The sequence below is a fragment of the Acinonyx jubatus genome, chromosome A1, assembly GCF_027475565.1.
Source record: "Acinonyx jubatus isolate Ajub_Pintada_27869175 chromosome A1, VMU_Ajub_asm_v1.0, whole genome shotgun sequence".
NCBI lineage: Eukaryota > Metazoa > Chordata > Mammalia > Carnivora > Felidae > Acinonyx > Acinonyx jubatus.
Genome location: NC_069380.1, coordinates 234,722,253 through 234,739,852, shown reverse-complemented (window position 1 = coordinate 234,739,852; position 17,600 = coordinate 234,722,253). Strand labels below are relative to the sequence as shown.

Genomic DNA, 17,600 nt, shown 5'->3' with positions numbered 1-17,600 from the left:
TCACACCATCTTGATTCTGGTGTTAAAAGCAGAAACACGGGAAACGTCTTCCTGATGGATTTTCAGACTGGATTCTGCCAAAGAACACACACAAGAATACTGGAGAGGGCACGCGGACGATTTCATATTCCAGTAAATATAGGAACGGAGGCTGTGCTCCTGGTGACGAAGAGCCTCGTGATCAGGGAAAAGTCGAGCCCTTAGTGGGGCAGCGGCATTTACCCAGGAGCCCGGATGGAGCCACTGGGGGGAATGGGGACACTCTCTGAGGCCACGGTCTTACAGGAAAGCCTCTGAAGCTCCTCTGTACATAAAACTAGATTCAAAGTCATAGTGGACAGAGGAATGCTTGTTTCACAGGCAAAAACAAAGTGTTTTCAGAAGAAAATTCAAATCTCTTACAGAAAAACATGTTTGTTATCAGGTAATTCTGGAGTAACTCCTTGAGAGAGAATTCGCAGAACGGAAGAAAATGGAAAACAGTAACTCAGAACGTCGCCACGAGGCTCTTTCGGGTTTCCTACGGAACTGCGCGCTGTTCCCTCGTGCCCGCATCGAACCGCTGTGGGAACGCCTTCTCGCGGGCTCTGAGTCGGAAGATGGCGGGATGCGGTCAGTGGCATTTCTGACGGATAAACATCTCGGCAGGCTGCATGCAGGTGGTGTGAATGTCAGACGAGCATCGAGTGCCCATTGATTTTTCCAGTTGAACCAAAATAAATAAATCGGGGGTCTTTCCCGTAGATGTGCTTTGCCACGTCGAGGGTCTCCCGCGTTAACAGCAACGGAGACGTGAACGGAACACACAGCAAAGCTGGGGCGGCCGGTCCCCATGTGGTTTTAGATGTCCCTATGGTACAGTCACCGGGCCACGTGGGTGATGTGGGCAGGGCTTGGAGGCCACAAGAGGTCACGTCTCCGTCCAAGGCTGTGTCCAGAATAGTCCGGGTGAGGAGCCCATCAGCACACCCAGTTTCCTCGCCCTGCAGCTCCATGGACGGAGCCTTCATGCCGCGCCGCGCCGGGGGCCGGCTGACCACCACAGGCGCACCTGGAATCTTCTTCATGTTTTAAACATGAACGTGAGGGGCTCGTGTGTCCTTATCACCCCTCTTCCAGAAACCCTGGGAAGTGAGAGACGTGATTACAGACTATCATGAGGTTTTCTCTCTGTTAGTTGGTGATTTAAAATACACCCGGTTAATACCAGCATCTATAAAATGTACAAGGGCTCCCAGAAGTCAAGTACAAATTAAAAGCAAGCCAACAACGTGGCCTCGTGAAGAATTCAAGGCGCAGTTAGCTGACGCGTTGTTGTTTTTTTCTCTTTTCTCGCTTAGTATTTGCATGTTTGCCATTTTCTCAATCATCGATTAGTGGAGCAGAGTGTAATTAGACCTTTAACGAGCACACGCTGAGCACTCCGCAAACAGCGAGGGGAGCCATATGTGGGAGAACGCAGGGAGGGTGGGGCCCGGACATGCGCCGGGGTCCCTGGCGCCCTCGTGGCCCTTGGTGGATGTGTTGGTTTCACCCTTTCCCTCCTCACTGTGCAGAGAGGGAGTCGGCTCTTGGTTTTGTCCGAAGCATTGGAATTCTTTGAGATTAATAATAATTAAAAATAATCTTCAGCACCTAAATGTCCTTCTTCCATGTGGCCCCAACCCAGGACTCAGAGCCTTCCTCCCAGCGCCGGGCCCCATTCCATCTTCCTCGTTGGCACCTGGTCCCAGCGTGTGGTGCCCCGGCCAGTCTCGGTGGGGAGGCTGTCCCCAGACCCCTCCCGGCGGACAGGTCAGGTGCCCGGGGCATGACTCCAGAAAGGGACGTGCCCCAGAGCCGCGCCCTGGATGCCGTCCAGAACCTGGTGACTGGCACACCCCACGCAGGCCCTTGCTGGACGATGAGGCCCCATAACCTAGCTCCACAGCTTCCCCAGCCCTCGTCACTTGCACGGTGTGAGCCCAGGCAGGGGTCGACACGGTGTGAGCCCAGGCAGGGGTTGAGAGGGCCTGCCCCAAGGAGCCGGGTCTCTGTCCTCAGCGGCTGTGGCTGCATACACTGCCACGGACAGAACAACTCGAGAGGGAAGAAATCCTGCCGTACAGCACATTTGCTGTTCAGGCCACCAGATGCCTTCACGCGTGTGTGTGACTCAGGTGGGACCAGAGTGGTTAGAGCCCCAGGATCCTGCTGCCCAAGACTCACCTGCCCCAGACAGTCCGGCCGAACACCTGTCTGCCGCCCACACCTGGCTCCTGTCAGGCGGGTGAGGGCTCCCCGCTCCTGCCCTCAGTCTCCCGGGAAGGTGACCCTACCTGAGCAGCCATAAAGCCCACCGATGCCTCATTACTTCCCTTAACGGCCAAAAGATTCCGACTTCTGGCACGCGACACTCGTGGAAGCCCTCACTGGGGTCCTCGTGGCAAGAGAAGGGCCGGACGCACTGAAAACCAGCAAATCCTAGATCCGCCAGAGAGGAGAGGTCACGGGGCGCACCGCTGCCCTGAAACGGAGAGCTAGGCCGGCAGACGCAGACTCTCATGGCTGGAGTGGAACCAGCCAGCGGGAACCTCCCCGGGGCTGGTGCAGGTGGACGAACGGGGGCTCCTCCCTGCCAGCCTGGGGCTACAGCTGGGGCACCCACACCGGTGTGCGTCCTCCCTGCAGGGGCCCCGGCGGGTCTTCACGGCGATGCTCAGAGAAGCGGGCCTCGGGCTCCGGGGGCAGGACGGGAAAGGAGCCCTTCGGGAATCTGCAGGGGCTCTGTGTCCTTCACGAGGTCTGTCCCCAGGAAAGGGGACCGAACCGGGGTCTGACTGACCCGCGGGAAGGGAAACACCCAGTCCCCGGACATCCTGTCCCACTGAGGGGACCGGGCTTGGTGAAGGCTGCAGCGGGGGCCTCAGGCTCCTGGGAACCGGGCATCACACCCACCTGCCCCGCCTGCCGCCCCAGCAGGGCCCCCGCGAGCCCCCTGGCACAGCCCGGACCTCACTCAGGGGGGTGAGCATCCTCACCCCTTGCTGGTGTGGCGACGTTCCAAATATCCGACCTCGGGCTTTGCTTATGAATTCGTTTCTCGCAAATAGTAGTATTTAGTAATTTAATCAGACGACTGTCAGAGGTGTTAACGTGTTTCCCACCTTACACGCCTTTCTCGCATTGAGCCCTGGATTAGAGTACAGGTTACTTCCGTTTCTGTAGGGACCGTCAGGAGCGGCTGCTGAAAACTGCTGTTTGTACTTTACCCTCATCCTAGGAAACGCGCTGCCCATTTCCCATAAATGGCTAAAATAGGTAAGACTGTTTACCTGCCTGCCGGAAGGAACACACGGTAACTACTCGGTCGTTGACAAGTCGCTTTAGCATCCCTTACATCGTCGCTACACGAGCACCACGTGATTTAACGGAGTTTAGGTGTGTGAGCGCCACGTGTTAAAGGATCGTGGGTACGCGTGCGCCACGTGACTTAACGGCGGGAAAGTACACGTGCACCACGTGTTCACCGAAGCCGCCCCCGCCCTGCCTGGGCTCCCCGGGGGCCCTGCCAACGGTGCTGCCCTCACGCGGGGCTTCGGCTTTGCTTGGTGAGAGGCGCGTCCGGCCGGAAGTTGCAGGGGGAGGGTGACCGGGTGCGTCCCCAGCCCGGAATCCGCCGTAGGAGGGCTTAGGGTGACGCGAGTTGACGGACACTTGATCTGGGCCCACGAGTTACTCTACTTACTGATGTAAAGCAACAGACGGGCTGGGGGCCGGACCTCTGGCGGTGGGCCTGGCGCCGGCCGAGCTCTGGCAAGTCTGGGGGCCGGGCTCTGTCGGCTGACGGAGGACCCAGCCCCCAAGTGGGGCCCGGGGCTTCCCCTCTCCGGGCACCTGCCGTCTCCCCGGCCGGCGCTTCCTGTTCCCGCGCCCGGACTTCCCCTCGGGGTTCTTATTGTCCTAAGCAGATTTGGGGCTCCAGATGGGCCACGTTTCCCAGGATGACGGCCAAGTACATTCAGTGACTCGTGTGGTCACTACAGTTTGAGGACAACATGTGCGAGAAGACCTTCCCTGGCCCCTGCCCCGGACTTCTTAATTCGGGCGTGCCCAGCTGCCAGGTGCGGCCACCCCCAGGCGCCTTCCCCGTGACCCGTGTTGGCCTCTGTCCCTGGCCCTGAACAAGGGTGAGATTTCTTGAATCCCCTGCACGTGAACCCTCAAGTAGCCCCTTCTCACTTTTCTGCTTCCCGGATCTATTATTGATGCGGGCGGTTGGTGTCTACACCTGAAATCCCAGCCCGGTCTGCTCCTCCTCCTTCCATCCCTCCTTCCATCCCATCCTTGGTCAAGGTGCCAACATCAGCTGATCGGACACCATCCACCGTGTGGGTGGCTGTTTTGTATTCGTTGCCAGAGGCTCCTGGTTCTGCCTTCTCTGGTTTTACTTGAGGATTTTATTTGATTCTGTCTTCCCCCTTGGTGTATTGATTAAACTCCCAACATGTAGAGGTTTCCCTAAAGTTGACAGTCGACGTCCAAGCCCACCTGCCATTACCATTGCCCCGTGGGTGGCAGAGCAGGGACCTGCCTCGGGGTGGAGAACACCAGCTCTTTCTGCCTCCCTGCGACACTGCTGTCCCTCACGTCCCCTCTCCCTCTGTTGGAATCACCCAGCACACGTACGTCCCCTTATTCCTGCTTGGACTCTGAACCTTTGTGCAGACTCTGACCTTGATCATTCCTTCTCCCTGAACAGCTTGTTTTGTTTCTTGAATTTCCTGGGAGCATCTTTCACAAATTCTCTCGTTGTTTGTTTACCTGGGAAGGTCTTTCTTTTCCCTCACCTTTGAAGGTGAGTATCACTGGTTATAGAAATCTGTGTTGGTGGGATTTTTTTTTTTCTTCTAACAGGTTAAAAACGTCATCCACTTAACATCTCTTTCCTGCTGCAGCGACTCCAGGTGAGACGTCTCTGTGACCCTCGTTCTTCTCTGGCTGTTTTCTTGTCCCCGTAAAGGCTCGTTTCAAGGTTTCCTCTGTGATTTTGTTTTTCTGCAGTTGGTGGGTGCTGTGCTCAGTGCGTCGTGGTCACTGAGCTTCTTGGATCTGGCTGTCATTACTCCATTACTCCAGATACTCACTGTGATCGCCACCCCCCCCTCCCATCTTCTCTCTCTAGCAACTGCAGTTATAGATGTTACGCCTTTTGAGAATTTCCCTCCCTTCCGCTCCTGGATACGGTGCTTCTTCCCCCATTCTTCTGTCGCTTTGCGTTCACCTTGGAACTTTCTGTTGCCCTGTCTTCAAGCTCGCTGTGTTTTCAGACTATGTTTTCTCCGGCCCTCTGGCATGCCTTGTCATCTTTTGCTTAAAGCCAGACCTGTCGTCTCCAGTCGGAGGGAAATAGGCCTTTGCCGGCGTGGCTGGGGGCTGGTCTCTGCCTAAGGTGTCTCTAGCCTTGTCCCTCCTGACGTGGCTTGGCTGAGGGCTCCTCCCAAAGAGGGCGTCTGGGTCTGCAGCATGTTCGGCTGTGAGCCACGCTTGTGGTCCTCCTGGAGCCGCGTTGGCTTGGGCTGAGGCGTGGGGGTGGGGCACGTCCTTCAGTGGTCGGGGCGTCTGGGGTGTCACCTTCACACAGGTTTTCTCTCCCACAGCTTCTTCTCCACTGGTTGAGACCAGAAGACTCGAGGGGGCCAGAGTCCAGGAGCACCCTCCCCCGGGATCTGGGACGCTGCTCTTGGGAAAGGTGGATACGTGTCACGTTTCCCAATGTGACAGATGTCTTCCCTTCGTCACAGAGAACTTTCTGGACATATTTCACAGCCCAGTTCTTCTCTCCCACTGCAGAACCACAAGGGCATCTTCTTCAGACCTTCCTGAGGAGATCTCAGGGCTCCTGGAAAGAAAGCCCCCCCTCCCCTGGCTCCCAGAAGCCCAGCGAGGCACCGCCCACCAGTTCCTGCCAGTTTACGGCTCCAGCAGCTTCTCCAGGCAGACCCACCTTGCCCACCCTGGCCTCCCAGACCGGCTGTCCCTCAAGGTTTCAGGGTGCTGGCTCGCCCTGCATGCTGGGCTCTCGGGTGAGTCTGAGAGAAGCAGTTGTTTTCAAGTTGTCCCATTTTTTCTTGTTGTAAGGGCAGGAATGGAGTCTGCCACACTCTTTAAATGTCAGTGCTAAGTCTGGAGTCCCCGCCACCGGGGGAGGGGCGGTGCTCTGCCACCCCAGATCCGCTACTAAATATTCGTGTAGAACTAATAAATATTAATGTCAGGACATAGAATAACGCTTTCTTTCACCAGGAAAGAAAGAGATTGCACGTGTTGCGACTCATCACTCTTAAAAGTATCTCTGGTTAGTGTCTGATTCTGAGACCCATGTGGGAGGTGAGGCCAGCCTCCTTCGATGCCTCCCACCTCAGCCCGTGGGACAGACTGGCCACAGGCCCCCCGAGGGGCAGTCCTTGGAGCCGATCGCCGGCTGTAGATCCAGCCTCCAGCCCGTGGGGCTCATTCCTGGCCCCAGAGCAGGCGCCGGCTTCCTGCGTCCTGAGGGAGGTGACCCCGTGGGCCAAGTGCTGCCCAGCCAGCAGCTGGGCCAAGGGCACCCTCAACAGTTGCTGGAAAACGGCTCTGGTTTCTGACCGCCACCGGTGTCCAGAAAGGCAGCAGCCAGGGTCCCCACTGTGGCCTTGACTCCCCGGGGTCTCCGTGGGGCGTTCAGAGCGGCCAGCCTGGGCAGGACTCCTCCACCCCCGCCCCGGACACGCCTGTGAACAACAGTTTCTGGAAAATTCTGGCTGCATTCAGACCCTGACTACCTGAGGGGGTCACCCCCACATCAGTTCTGGGGGTGTCTTTCTTGTTGAAATGAGATCGCTTTACACACAGAGAGACTCGCATTTTCAGGGAACGCCTGACCCCAGCCTGCGTGACCGCAACCAAGGCTTCCAGGCAGGAGGTCGAGCAAACAAAGTTTAGATGCCACTGAAAATGTCGCCACGCTCTGTTTTCTAGAAACATGGCTCCAAGACAGCCACGGGGCATCCATGTATGCGTGTGAACTTACAGAAAAATGGTTGATTTCCTCTTAAATACTTAACAAACGTGTCATGATATACGTGGAAGTAACTGAGTGGTCTCAAGGGTGCAACCAAGTTTCTAAGATGTTCTATTATCGAAGTTAATATTCTGAAAATCAAGTCTCTTGTTTTAGAAAAATGGAAGTAAATAATCAACAAAAGCAAAACATGCCCCTAACGGGTGCGGCTGACAGTGTGTGAAACTCGTGCTCAGGAAGATCTCGTTTGCCCAGCGCTCTGCCCACGGCAGCTGAGCCTTGAGCAGGGAGAAGCGGGCACGTGGGGCAGGGTCCCCGCGTGGGGGCTTGTGGAGTCCGTCAGCGTGGGGAGTAAACCGGGCTGGGAGCAGCCCAGGAACTCAGCGTGGGGACCGTCCCCTCGGGAGCCGGAAGCCGGGTCAGTGTCCCCTCCGGGCTTTGTCCTGCGTCTTCTCTCCCGACCCCGCACCTGCCCTCGCCACCACCTGATGTCTGCTAAGCCTGGACTGGCATCTGCCTCTCTCCAAGGATGCCGTTCCGTGAATTGAGTTTCTGGGGCCACCGGTGCAGGCAGCGTCCCAGTAAGCGATGATGGCTCAGCCCTGGGTGTCGGGACGGGGGGGGGCGTGAGGGGCCCAGGGCTGACAAAATCCTGCGTGCTCTCCTCTGGTTGCGGGAAACTAACTCTCGATGTCTGTGCCTTGCTTTCTTCTAAACTTAGAATTACTGTTGATGAACTCACTGTAAATAAACCTTGGCAATGTGTGCAATAATTAGTGAAAAATAAATGTGTACTTAGGTATTAATAAAATAAATATTTAGCAGGTTATTTGGGATCTTTGCTGTATCCTCAAATGCTTAATAAATAATGAGAGGTTTATTAAAACTTGCGACTATGACTCAGTGGAAGGATTTTCACAATGCAACTTGCTTCCTAAAATCAGAGAAGACAGGATTTGTTTTCTGTCAAGGGGTGGGCCAAACAGCGGAATGGAAAGTGGGGGCAGACGTCCTTGACACAGTCTGGGGCAGAATGACAAAGCCGCTCGGACCTCACTTCCAGGCCAGTCTTGCTGCCTGCTATCTGAAGGCTTTCTAGCTCTTACTAGCTGAGGATTCAGAACAGGGAACTACGGCCCCGTAAGATCGCTGGGTCAGATACGAGGACCTGACTGCAAGCTTGGCTTTCGAGAAGAATCTGCTCCCAGAACAACAACCCCCTCCCCCCACGCCACCCCCACCCCCACCCCCAGCCCAGGGAGCCGATGCTGCTGCAGAACAGGTGGGATCCAGGAGACCCGCGAGAAACCCCACAGAGGGGCCCTGGGATACCATCTCTCTGCTTGCACGTGGAAAATAGAAAATCAGTGTGATCGCGGCTCCCCATGCCCGCAGCCAGAGGGCCTCACCCCTCCTAGCCTCACCCCCTCCATGTCCGAGTCAGCCCTGGGCCCCGGCCCTGTGTGGATGCAGCCTGTCGCAGAGTCTGGGAGAGGTCATTGTAGCGATCTGGACTCTATAGAGTGTCCCCAAGGCGAATGCTAGAACCCCCGGTCAGATGAGCCTCTGAGCATCACCACTAACAGTTTAGGCTGTTTCCCAGCTTGTGGTCCTTCTGGAAGTCACAGTCTTTACGGGACGGAACTGCCAGCCCCACCACCAAGCCCCGCCTTAGCCCGAGCCCCTGCACCTGCCTGTGGCTCTCCATCTGTACAGTGAGCCAGGGTAACCCCTTCTTTCCTTCCAGGACAGTGGTAAGAACTAGGTGCTGGAAAGTGAGTCCCTCAAGCTCTGAGAGGCTAAAGGAGCCATGGCCACGCTCTTCTGCCCAGAAAGAGGTGTCCGTGCGAGCTCTGCCCCCTCCTCTGCCCCTTGGCAAACCCCAGACGCCAGGCACACAGAACACACGGGACATACGCCTATTTAAAAAAAAAAAATTTAATGTTTATTTATTTTTGAGAGAGACGTAGACAGAATGCAAGTAAGTTGGGACAGAGAGAGAGGGAGGCACAGAATCCGAAGCAAGCTCCAGGCTCCGAGCTGTCAGCACAGAGCCCGATGCGGGGCTCGAACTCACGAGCTGTGAGATCATGACCTGAGCCGAAGTCGGACGCTCAACTGACTGAGCCACCAGGCCCCCCAGGACACATGCCTATTTGAACACTGTGTAAGTCCTAGCAGTCAATCCCCAGATGCCACCATACTGGACAACAACATGCACGCCCACACACGCGTCCCTCCTGGACACGCGTGCACACGTCCCTGCTAGAGTTCACTTATACAAGAGCGAATTCTGTTCTGTTGATGTTTCTGCCTGTGCAGTTTTTGCCATGAAAGGTTCCTATCGATTTAAAACCCGATGAAGTGGGAGGAAAAAAGTCAGAAAGGGCACATTGGGGCTCACTGAGTGCAGTAGTTGTATTTGAGGAAAGCCTTCTGTGGCGTAGCTTCAATTGTCATTAATCTCAAAACGTGGGTTCCACGGGCATATACAATTGTTATTTTTTATTTGGGGGGAATCTTCGAGGCAACACGTGTTAGCGGCACTGGTGTGAAAACCTTTAGACCGGACGTTGGCTAAGGAGACCCCTGCTTTCTTCTTTTTCTGTCTAAACACAATAAGAAAGAAGACCGAGAGGGCACGAGAAGTGGCCTCCACGGCCGTCACCTTCAGCGCCCCGCTCACCTGGAGAGCGCCTCTACCCATAATGCACTAAGTGGATGATTAAACAGGAATGGGGGCTTAACGGAGGGTAAGCGTGGGGTCCCCCGAGCCTGGCGGAGCACTGAACCGTGCGTCTACAGCTGTCTCCACACAAGCCCGACATTCTTTATTTATTTGTTATGAAATATTTATGGGTGTTATGAAAGGTTTAAAATAATGCGTCTGTCCCTCTCTCCCCCTCTGTCTCTGCCTTTTGCTCAGCACACTGTTCTCCAATGCATAAATAATTCCGGGCTCCGGACAGTGGGCGGCACATTTTTGCGTTCTATCTGCTGTATCACATTTTTTCTGCCTGAGAGAAAATATCATTCCTAGTAATTTTCTACACTTATACAATCGGCGTTGACAGTAAATAATTGATGTATGAATTTAGGACTAAACTCCAACACAATATGACTTTATGTCAAGGGTTACTCCCAGCAGATTTTGAGCTAAATCATCTTGCAAAATGGGTTCTTTCAGTGGGAGAAAAAAAGCTTTTTGAAATTATTTTAATGGAAAACTGGGACCTTGGCACGGCTCTCCTTTTGATGAGGTCTTGCTTTGCATGGTTGGTAATAAAACCAAGCAATCTACCCATTATGAGATTGGAAATGTTTCATCTGTGATCACAAATGGATTTTTTTTAAGACTGACACAAGCTGTTTTTATTCGGTTCATCCTTTTTTCCTCTTTTTTTCTTCGTGTGTGTGTGTGTGTGTGTGTGTCTGTGTGTGATTGCATTTGCGTGTGGTAGGCTGCCCTCTGCTTTTCATCCCAGAATCTTCCATAGAAAGTACAATTACGATTTAAATTACAAGCTGGATATATTTGCAACTTAAAGATATATTACTAGCAGAAAGGCCTCAGATAAAGCGCTACACATTCCCTCCCATCACTGCAATTAAAATCCTTTTCATCATGAAAAGAAAATGGTTACCCCAGACCAGGAGGGGGGAGAGCAGACACAGGAGAGAGAAACCTTTCATGAGATGGTCTGCGGAGAAACACGTTATATCTTTACAGCTTCGGTTGAAGGCCGGGAAGAAGATCAAAGAAAACAAAGAAGGTGAAAGACCCAGAGTGAAATTCGCTATTTGTTTCACTGTACTCGGGAGGGGGGGGCGATCTGCAACCATCAAACATCTGTATGTAATTTCGTTTTTGCGGAGGTAAAGATACAGACACTGGAGTTTAAAGCAAGGCCCTCTCGGCTTTGAGTAGCTCTGACCCTTGTAATTATTTTCTCTCGTATTTGCAATTGTGGAAGATTTCGTTTATTTACTTTTGGATCCATTGTTCCTTTTCAGAAGTTCAGATCTTTCATATGATAAATTTCACTGAATTTATAATATAAACTAAGAAATATGATAAAATCCAAAACTTCCTGGAAAAGAAATCCTATGTCACAGCAAGAGCAGCCTGAAACGTGAAAAGTTGAAATGCCCGCTTCGGTCCGGGCCACCCTTCTGTCCGCACCCACGTTTCCCCCCACGATCCTCACTTCAGGGAAATCTACGGCTGTCGCTTCATTCCATAGGTGGCACTCACGTCTCTATGCACGAAGTAATGAAGAAATTCCAGGCCAAAACTTGGTTTCTGAAAGTCCTTGCTCTCACAGAAGGGTATTTATTTCAGAAGAACGTAACAGATTTCTTTAAAAATAAATTTTAGATAGATTTCTGAACTAGGCTTATTCGATGTCTACCCTTATTTGTATGTGGTGATGAGGAATTTCAGGAACACTAAGAAACAGGCTTTATGAGCAGACGCTCTAGCCAAACTGTCAGGTGTACGTGTGCATGCACATGAGTGTGCCTGCTGGGTGTGTGGGTGCATGTGTGTATGTGTGTGCAGGTGTACATGGGCCTCTGTGCATGCGTGTTTGCACGTGTATGTGTGTGTGCACAAAGGTCTGCATATATGTGTGTATGTGCATGTCCTGCTGTGTGTGTTTGTACATGTATGTGTATATACACACATGCATGTGTGCCTGTGTGTATGCCTGTGTACGTGTGTGCATGTGTGTTTGCACGTGTGTACCTCTGTGATGCATGTTTGCACGTGTGTGTGCATGTGCACATGTGCCTCTGTGTCACGTGTTTGCACATGCATGCATGTGTGCGCGCACCAGGTGTGCATGTTTGCACACGTATGTGTATATGTGCACACATGTGCATGTGTTCCCATGTGCACGCATGCATGTTTGTGCGCGTGTGTGCCCATGTGTGCCTCTGTGTGTTTGCACGCGTATGCACGCGTGCGTGTGCGCACGTGTGTCGGTAAGGAATATCATTAGGGTTGTGAGCGCTGGAATCCCTGGTTGTAAAGATGCTGGGGGTCGCGATTCCTGTAACAGTTTCCTTGTTGGCCTAGAAAACGGGATCTGAATCTTGGAACTCAGTAACCCTCAGAGACGATCTCGTCCAAAGGCTTCACTTCATACCTGGAGAAACCCGTGGAGTTCAAGCGCGGGCCCTTGATCACTGGCCGTGACACAGCAGGACACAGGTGACATCTGCGGTGTCGGAGTCCAGGTTGTGGCGTGAAGCCATCAGGGGTTCTTCCCAAAGAGTCCGGCTCAGGGATTTGTCCCAGGAAAGCCAGGGGTCAGGCGGAATCGTGGGCTCCAGCATTGGCCCACCTTGCTCCCGGGGCCCGAGCCGGGGCCGGAGCACTGACCCCACCCCCCCCAGAGGTCCGACTGTCCTTCCGAGGCCCCTCGGAACAGGAGGGGGTCTCTGCAGACCCGGGGCCACAGCACCACACTGCTCACGTCAAAGCAACGGCAGAGGCACTGAGGGGCATTTTGCTTGACCCTGTGGGGGAGCCAGGGTGCCAGGCAGAAGGTGCCAGAGTCCACGCGTCTGTCCCTGCCGCTAAGGTGAGCGTGTCCCTGGGGAAAAGACTGTTTCCCGAGGTTTGGCCCCTGGTGCCACCAGTGAGGATCTTCCGTTCCAGGGCTAAAGGCCCCAGTCCCCCCACCCCCCATGCTCTCCAGAGGTGGCAGACACCCTGTGACCCCAGCACGCCCTGACAAGTGACACCTAAACACTCGGGAGTCATGGTGTTTGGAGGGGTGATGCTTGTGAGCTCGACAGAACAACACGGCAAGGGTCTCCCCAGGACAAACTCACACCCTCCTCTAGATGGCTCCACTCTGAGCACAGAAGATATTAGCCAGCCTGGACGTGTCACCTGGACCTGCTGAACCCTCGAGGGCTCACTCTCAGCATCCTTTGCTCCAGTGCTCCTGGACGCCCCGGTGCCTTCCAGAAGCACGGCCTCAATGAAACGGAGAGAGCCAGGGGGTGGCTTTCCGGCCCGCTGGGTGCAGGGCAGGTACCAGGTGAGCCGACTTGTGCACCCTTTACCCCGGCCCCGGCTGACCGCGGCCTCCTGGGAACCCTGGTCACCCCTCCTCGAGCAGCAGCCTGGGGCTGGGCCCGGGGCCCGAGTGCATTTCCTTCCCGTTTACCTGGGACGCACACAGGGGCCACTGGACAAAGTGCTGGTGCTGCTAGTGTGCGTGGGCGTGTCTGTGAGTGTACAGCTGTAGGCGTGGGTGTGCACGTGCGTGTAGGTGTGTGTGTGTATACGTGATTGTGTATGTTTTGTGTGTGTGAGTACACGTGTGCAGGCCGCGTGTGACTGTGCATGTGCGTCTGTGTGCACGTGTGTGTATACACGTGGGAGTGTGCACGGCTGCAGACGTGGGCGGCCAGGAGGCTGCAGGGCTCGGGGCACCTCTCCTTCCCCCAAGTCCTCCGAGCGCCCAGTCCCCAGATGGACCCCTGCGGGGCGGAGGGCGTGGCCGACCCCGTGCGTGCGGTGCTCAGGGCTCCCGTCACCCTGATGAAGGCCGGAGAGAGCCGTTTGCTGAGGCCGCAGTCCCACAGGTATCTGTGTTTTGGTTTTCTCTGCAGTCACCAGCAGAAAAGCCGCGTAGGGGGCACCCGGGCGCTGTCCCATCCGGGGGTCGGTTCCACTTTCGGGACACACTGGGCCGGAGCCAGGCAGGCCGGCGGCCAAGGCCCACGGGTGGCCCACCGCCCAGTACTCTCAGCAAGGCGGCCCCCGCAGCCTGCCTGAGCCCGCATGCAAGGCCCGGTCTACACCTGCTTTTACCGTGTGCACCTGCTCGGGCCTCCACAGGGACCCCTCACCCTCTCTGCTTCTGGGCCGCGTCCCTCTCCACCCCCTCATTTCCCCGATAGAGCTGGTGGCTATCTAATGGAGTATGCGTTGGCTAGGCTAACCTCTCCTCGCCACCCACCGGTCTCAGAGAGCTGCGGCCGCCGAGGCTTCCTGTGCTCTCCGCCCCACATGCACAGGGTCAGCCTGTGTCTGACCCCGCGGGGCCCCGGCTGAACGGCCAGCTGAAGGAAGTGGCTCCTGGGCACCGGCCCACGGGGCACGGGGGCACCGCCCGATCGCCACCTGCCTCCCGCGCCCAGCTCCCAGAAGGACAACGGAGGCAGGGACGCCCGTGGGGCTGCACACCGGGGCTCAGGGGACCACCAGTGACATCGGGGCGGCGCCCGGAGAACCCAGAGGTGGCCCCGAAGCTGGGAGAGTCGCTTGGTCCTCAGGGCCGGACTGTTTCCCCTGCCCAGGTGTGCCCCCGGTGGACTCACACCGCAGGACCTCTGCACGCCCGAGACTCCGCGCTGACCCCACACTCCGTCCTCAGGCAGAGAGGGAGGAGGAACAGGGTCTGGTTCTGGGATCCCAGGCTCCCAAGTGGCTTTGCAGAAAGACCTCCGTCAAGGTCACCGTGGGGACGTTTGGGCGAACGCTCATTTCTCAGGCAGCCTCACCCTGGCATGGGGCTATGTGTGCTCTCGCTCTCTGAGGCTCGGGAGACACGGCGCTCCGTGGAAGTCTAGTCTTTGGAACGTTCCTGGAGGCGACACGGTGCTCGCTCACCGTTGCCAATGTCACGCCTCTGTTTCCGCTCAGATGCACGTGGAGATGAGCTTGACAGGAGGCCTGAAGCTGAGCCGGGCCACTCCTCCCCTTCCGCGGGGAGCGGGCTTTCCGGGGAAAGCGCGGAGCCCGCTTGGGTCCCCGGGCAAGCCGGGAGCCCGGGTGTGAATGTCCGCGACACGGGCAGGTGGCCCGGTGGCCAGGTCGTGGCTGTGCGCCGCCCCCCGGAAGCCTCGATGGAGGAACTACGCGGACCAGCCAGAGCCTCAGAGGTCACTGAATGACTCTCAACCAGTCTCCTTAGGAGTTGATTTTGCTGCCTCGCAGACGGAAGGCTACGGAGCTCGGCATGGAGGGATTCCCTCCGAGGGAAAAGGAACCAGCAAGCAGCACGGCCCCCGAGGGGTCAAGCGACAAATCTCCCCTCCTGCTCCCGCAGGCTAATGCGCTGGTGACGCAGCAGCGAGCCGGGAGCCGGCCTCAGAGTGACCCCGACCCGCCGGGGGCTGGGCGGTCTCGCGGCCGACCCCGGGCGCCACACGCAGCCTCACGAGCGGATCCAACACCCGTACACGCACCAGACCGCCGCGCGTGGCCACCGGGGAGCACCGCGGAGCGTACCAAAGCGAGGCCGCTGCTTTGAATTCTTCAGAGAACCAAGTCAAACAGAAAATGCAATTGAAACTTTGTAAATAGAGCAGCGGAGGCGCTCTCTCTGGCGCCTGTGCGCGTATTCTTGATATTTGCTTAACAAATTAGCCAGCAGCCACTGCACAGGTGAGATGTCCTGCACATTCGCGCCTCTGCAGCGAGAGACTGTCAGCCGTCACCTCCCTGAGCCGGACCTCTGCTCGGGCCGTACTCTCTGTCGTTCAGAGAGAGCTGGGGTCCCGAGGAGACGCCCTTGCCCGAGGGCCCTGCAGTCTTGGCCATGAGGCCCGGCTCTTCCGCAAGCGCCTTCCCTTCTCAGGCTGGTTTCCGGGGAGCAGCGGGGCCCATGCGGGCTGCGGGTGCTGAGCTTGCAGAGGTCACCGCTGATGGGAGAGTTAAGGTCGATCGGGGTCCTGGCGCTCAGGGGCGGAGAGGACGCCCGGGCTACGTGGCCGCCGGAGCCCCGGGGACCATCGGGGCTGTTGGCCTCTGGCCGGCAGCCGAGAGGAGGGCCCGGAGCCACTGACGGCCGTGTGGGCTCATCCTCCCGCAGACAGACTGCCGCCACTCGTGGGCCACCCACACTGCTGCTTGTGCACACCAAGCAGGAAAGGCGTGAGGGCGTGTGCACGTGAGTGTAGACGTGTGAGCGTGCGGCCCTGTCTGCCAGCGGTGGGTTGCTGACAGAGGTTCAGTCTCAGTCCTGGCGGCTTTTCCGGAGCCCCAGGGACCCTCAAGACGGGCACTGAGAAGAGCAGAAAGGAAGCCACTTCCCCGCTCACCCACACCCCTGCCAGGGTGTGCGTGGCCGGGAAGCTCCCCCGTCCCTGCTCAAACCGTGGGCTTTCCTGACGAAGACCAGCTGAGGCCAGCTTGCACTTGAGAGCGGACAGCTGAGCTGCGCAGGCGATCGTGGGGTCGGCCGCGAGTGTTAAGCGGGAACGACAGTTGAAAAAAGCAGAAAAAGAAAATCCAAATATCTTCTTGGGCTCTGCCAGGCAGAGAGCAGGTGCTCAGCAAAACTTCGCTCCCTCCCTCCCTCCAGGACCGGTTCTTTCCCCTTGTTTCCCTGCTGTGCCTGGAGCAGCGACTCCGAGGCCAGTAGGGAAGCCTCAGGTACCCGCGAACTGGGGAAAGTTCCCGCACAGGTGACGGGAGAAGGGCGTGTCCTGGCTGGTCGCCTGTCTGAGTGAGGCTTCCTGTAGGGCCTTCCCCTGGCCCAAGTCAGAGGACACGCAAGAAGGCGGCGAGGGTCCGGCAAGAGCTCCGGGGGCCCCACAGCGGCGGCGGGCGGCGGGTCAGGAGACGGCGTTTCCCGGCCCCCTTCTGGAACACGTTTCCAGCACCCCTTTGACAACGCTGCTTTAAAGAGGGGTGAGCACAGATAAAATTGAAAAACCCTTAGAATATTCTCGGTTGGATTTTCTCTTCTAACGCTTATTTCTAAATGAACACAATCTACTCCAGAACTCTTTAATGTAATAAAAATATAGCTCAGGGTCAGGTATGAAATTAATGACACAAATTCAAAGTATTAATGCTCAGTGGGATGAATCGACTTCAATGAAGAAATAATCAGACTCTGTAACCAGAGCCAAATGGAAAAAGATGGAACAATTCCGACAGCAACCTGTTACGAAAGAAATTATGAAAACACGTATAAAATATTTATTTTTAATAAGAGGAATGTCCTATTTCTTAAAACTGAAATAAGATTAGACTCTTAACTTATCATCAAAGCATAGCAGCGATTGTGAATGCCACGTCGTCGTGTGGACGGAAATGCTAATTTTATTATCTTAATTTGTACAGCTAGGTTTCTTGTCTATTTTATTCTTTTTAAAGTTAAATGAGTAGCAGTAAGAAAGCTTTGGGGTTTCATTTGTAAGAGGTGAAATGGTACCAAATATCTGAGTGGGACATGCGACGGGTCCAATAATGATGGGGCCAGAGCAATTTCCATCATCACAAGACCTTTGCAAGGACAGACCAGTGGAGGTACGGAAGGAAGACGTGACAGGGACAGCTGTCACAATGTGAGATGCGCTCTATGGACATCCTAGTCCATATGCCACTTGGCAGGTGACAGCCTCCAGGCAGACGAGACTGGCCACTGCACTACCCCGGAGGTGGTTCATTTGGAGAGGGATAGAAGCCGGCATCGTTATTTGTGAAGTCCTATCCTCAGGCAGGACGTTGGGCACATAGTGGGCACAGACAGGGGAGCTATAGAGGCCGTTCGCACATCGCTGTCGTGCGTGACGAGGCGGGAGC

The 17,600-nt window shown here is 55.8% G+C and overlaps 1 long non-coding RNA gene across 2 annotated transcripts; it reads left to right on the top strand.

The window, feature by feature from the left end:
* Positions 1-3,520: 3,520 nt before the first annotated feature.
* LOC113603207 (uncharacterized) lies at positions 3,521-8,184 on the top strand. 2 transcript variants are annotated; one of them, XR_008290330.1, is made up of 4 exons: positions 3,521-3,590; positions 3,951-4,103; positions 4,742-4,837; positions 5,833-8,184. It is a non-coding gene; the product is annotated as an uncharacterized LOC113603207 (long non-coding RNA). The 2 variants fall into 2 exon arrangements; XR_003424747.2 differs by lacking the exon at positions 3,521-3,590 and adding an exon at positions 3,611-3,731.
* The last annotated feature ends 9,416 nt before the right edge of the window (positions 8,185-17,600 follow it).